This window comes from Bos taurus, chromosome 24 (genome assembly GCF_002263795.3).
Source record: "Bos taurus isolate L1 Dominette 01449 registration number 42190680 breed Hereford chromosome 24, ARS-UCD2.0, whole genome shotgun sequence".
NCBI classification, from domain to species: domain Eukaryota; kingdom Metazoa; phylum Chordata; class Mammalia; order Artiodactyla; family Bovidae; genus Bos; species Bos taurus.
The window spans coordinates 59863061-59867296 of NC_037351.1; the positions used below are offsets into that span (position 1 = coordinate 59863061).

The window sequence follows — 4236 nt, forward strand, 5'->3', positions numbered from 1 at the left end:
ACTTAGCCTGCTATACTAACAACAGAGTAAACTTAAATCACTTAAATTCTTTAATAATGATAACAATAATAATAGGAATCACAAGTGAGCTTTGGCTTCTAGGAAGACAAATATTTTTGATTAATTTCCCGTGTTACTGATACAACCATGTCCCTGTAAACAGTACTACATTTATCCTAATACGCTTGTCAGGAAGTCTTTTTTGAAGTATGTTGTTGTTGTTCAGTCCAACAATCACATTGTCCATGAAATTTCCCAGGCAAGAATTCTGGAGTTGGTTACCATTTCCTTCTCCAGCGGCTCTTCCCCACCCAGGGATCAAACCTGTGTTTCCTGAATTGCCATGAGGGGTTTTTTTTTGTTTTGTTTTGTTTTGTTTTTTACCACTAAGCCACCATGGAGGCCCCTTATTGAAGTGTTGCTATTGTGTCGCTAAGTCGTGTCTGACTCTTTGCAACTCCAAGGACTGTAGCCTGCCAGGCTCCTCTGTTCATGGGGTTCTCCCAGTAAGAATACTGAAGTGGGTTGCCATTTCCTTCTCCACTTATTGAAGTATAGTTGATGCATAATATACAGCTGTACATTATAATGATTTACAATTTTTTTAGATTATATTCCATTTACAGTTACTAATAAATATTTGCTATATCCCCTGTGTTGTACAAGATTCTTGACAAGTGCCTTCTTCCCACGGTTTTAACTTGATGATAGCTTGCTAGCTCAACTCAACCTTAAGTTTCTTGAGAAAGTGACTGCTTTTTGTTACTTATGTGTTTTCATTCCCGCTTCCCTCACACAGTGCTGGGCACATAGTGTGGCTTCAGAAATTGCTTCTGAAATATCTGAGTTACTGATGTATAGCTGGAATAATTTTAAGGCAACTTCTTTCAAAAAAAAATGTTAGCTTAAAACCATTAAAAATTTCCATTGATTGATGCCCAAATTATAATCGATAAAGGCTCTTCACTGTGCTTCCCCCTCTCAGGAGGTTTTGAAAGCTGTTGGGAAAGACCTTGATGCTGGGAAAGATTGAAGGCAAAAGGAGAAGAGGGCAGCAAAGGATAAAATGGTTGGATGGCATCACCAATTCAATGGACATGAACTTGGGCAAACTCCAGGAGATAGTGAGGGACGGGCAGGCCTGGCGTGCTGCAGTCCACGGGGTCGCAAAGAGTCGGACATGACTTAGAGGCTGAATAATAACAACAGGAAGAGGGAAAGTCATTCATGGTCATTTTATCCCATTTTGGCAAAACATTTCCTGTTACTTTGGGGACTGTAATGTGATGAGAATATCTAGCTGGTTGACTACCATCCCTTCAATTGCCCACTATTTCCGTTTTACTCCCAGATCCATTTTACTCCCAGAACCCTGCCGTCAAGGGAACCCAGAATGGTGGATAAATATGCAGATACAGGCCTTTCCTCTTTGCTTGCAGTCCAAGGCACTGACAGGGAGCCTGGCGTCAGGATGGAATGCATGCCCTGGGCTCCTGACAATTGCTGGATCCACGCTCTGTCTCTCTCTTTCACATGCTTCATTCTTTGCTTTCTGTTAAGGATATGTATTGACTTTGCAGAACACTGCAGTGAGCTGTAAATGATGCATTTAATGAAAAATCCTTGCCCAGCACTTTGAAAGAGAACACAACAATGTCGGGCGATCATTGCTGGGCAGTGATGGGTGTTGTAATATCACATTCATCTGTTTCACCGGCAAGAGAGACATGCTGATTGGCAATATTTCAAGGATATGTAGTAAGAAAACATCAACTGATATTTTAATCGTATTCATTATTTGCTGTTTCTCCTCTCCCTATCATGGTAATCTTTGATTCTTTAAAGATCGGGGACTTTTATTTCCATCTTAGCTGCACCGAAGTTGTGTGGGCAGTCTGATTCGACGCCAGCACCTGCTAAGAGACGATGATGCTGGGCACGGAAGGTGGGGAGGGGTTCGTGGCGAAAGTCCGGAGCTTGCCTTGGTCTTGCTCGGCAGACGAAGTGCAGCAGTTTTTCTTCAGACTGCAAAATTCAAAATGGGGCTCAAGGTATTCGTTTTATCTACACCAGAGAAGGCAGACAGAGTGGCAAGGCTTTTGTTGAACTCGAATCAGAGGATGAAGTCAAAGTGGCCCTGAAAAAAGACAGAGAAACTATGGGACCCAGATATATTGAAGTATTCAAGTCAAACAATGCTGACATGGATTGGGTGCTAGAGCATACTGGTCCACATAGTCCTGACACGGCCAGTGATGGCTTTGTACGGCTTAGCGGGCTCCCCTTTGGATGCAGCAAGGAAGAAATGGTTCAGTTCTTCGCAGGGTTGGAAATCGTGCCAAATGGGATAACATTGCAGGTGGACATGCAGCGGAGGAGTACCGGGGAGGCCTTCGTGTGGTTTGCTTCACAGGAAATAGCCGAAATGGCTCTAAAGAAACACAAGGAAAGAATAGGGCGCAGGTACATGGGAATCTTTAAGAGCAGTCGAGCTGAAGTTAGAAGTCACTGTGACCCACCACGAAAACCTACGGCCGTGGTGCGGCCAGGTCCCTGTGACAGACCTGGGGCTGGCGGAGGGCATCACAGCACGGAAAAGGAGCTGGCTTTGGAAGGACGAGGCGTGGTGCTTACGGTGGAGGTTATGGAGGCTATGATCATTATAATGGCTATAATGATGGCTACGGATTTGGGTCAGGTAGATTTGGAAGAGACCTCAATTACTGTTTTTCAGGAACGCCAGATCACAGACACGGGGATGGGGCACTGTGGAACAGGACACGACAGGACACTCTGCACACATGTGGGGCCCACCTCACAGAGCTCCCGAGAATGGCACTTAGAAGTCTTTTTCACCACTCAACCCTGTGAGAGTACATACTGAAACTGGTCCTGATGGCAGAGTAACTGGTGAAGCAGATGTCGAGTTTGCAACGCATGAAGATGCTGTGGCAGCTACGTCAAAAGACAAAGCAAATATGCAACCACATGTACAGAACTCTTGATTCTGCAGCAGGAGCAAGCGGTGGTGCTTACGCAAACCAGTCTAGTTATGGCGGCCCGGCCAGCCAGCAGCTGAGCGGTGGTTATGGAGGCGGCTGTGGTGGCCAGAGCAGCATGAGTGGATATGACCAAGTTTTACAGGAAATCCAGTGATTTTCAATCAAACATTGGATAGGCGCCTACTGCAGTAGTGGAAGCCGAGTGTCTGGGGGAGTGAACGGATGGGAGGGATGCCCAGCACATCCAGTGTGAGTGGTGGATGGGGACTGTAACTGATCCTGATCACTGACCTTGGTCAACATCTTTAAAAGAAAAACTTAAGTTTTAGCTGTTTTGTAATCAAGCTTGTGATTTATGCTTACTCTAAGTGGAAATCAGGATTGTTTTAAAGACTTCAGGTTCGGTATTTTTAAACACACATTCATCTAGGATATAACAACCAGGTTGAATAAGCTATTACTGTGAAACAATTTTCAGCTTTTCTCAAGTTAGTTCTGTTGTAGGATGTACTTGAGCAGTAAGCGTATTTGGGTTAAAGCTGTTGAATTATGTTACATGTTGCTCTTACCTTATATTACATCGAAGCCTGTCTGGATGCATGTTGAAAGACATGCTTTTCCATAGAACTCAACATAGGAGTTGTGTCTATTAAAAGTGAAACATTTGGCATGTTTGTTAATTCTAGTTTCATTTAATAACCTCTATGGCACATAAGCTTAAGCTTTTTTTTTAAGTTATTGGGGGAAATTTGACATGCAATACCAATACTTTAGCATTCTGGTTTTGGTGTTTGTATGGAATTCTGAGGCCTTGATTTAAATGTTTCACTGTATTGTGATTTTTCTTTTAGGTGTATTGCACTAAGTGAAACTTGTCAAATAAATCTTTTAGAAAAAAAAAAAAAAATCAGTGACTTTTGTCTGAATGTCCCAAATCCCATACTCTGAAAAGACACACTAAAGGATTTTGAGTGACTAACTCTTTTGGAGGAATTATATTAAAATTTTGATTTCCACGGAGCTCTGTCGCTATTGCTACCGTCCTTGCATTTCAAAATCAAACTTCAGGTTATTGAAAAGACTTATGTTTCTTCCAGTTTCTCTTTTTTTTCTTTCCTTCTATTTCTCTCTTAAAACAGAAACAAAATAAGCAGGACTTGCTTGAACAATTCCAGAAAGAACCATGTGAGTGACAAAGTCCGATTGAAATAGGCACCTGACGGCCCGGAGAATC

General features: G+C 42.8%; 1 pseudogene; it reads left to right on the top strand.

The window, feature by feature from the left end:
- Positions 1-1926: 1926 nt before the first annotated feature.
- Positions 1927-3843, top strand: LOC783926 (heterogeneous nuclear ribonucleoprotein H-like; annotated as a pseudogene).
- Positions 3844-4236: the final 393 nt, after the last annotated feature.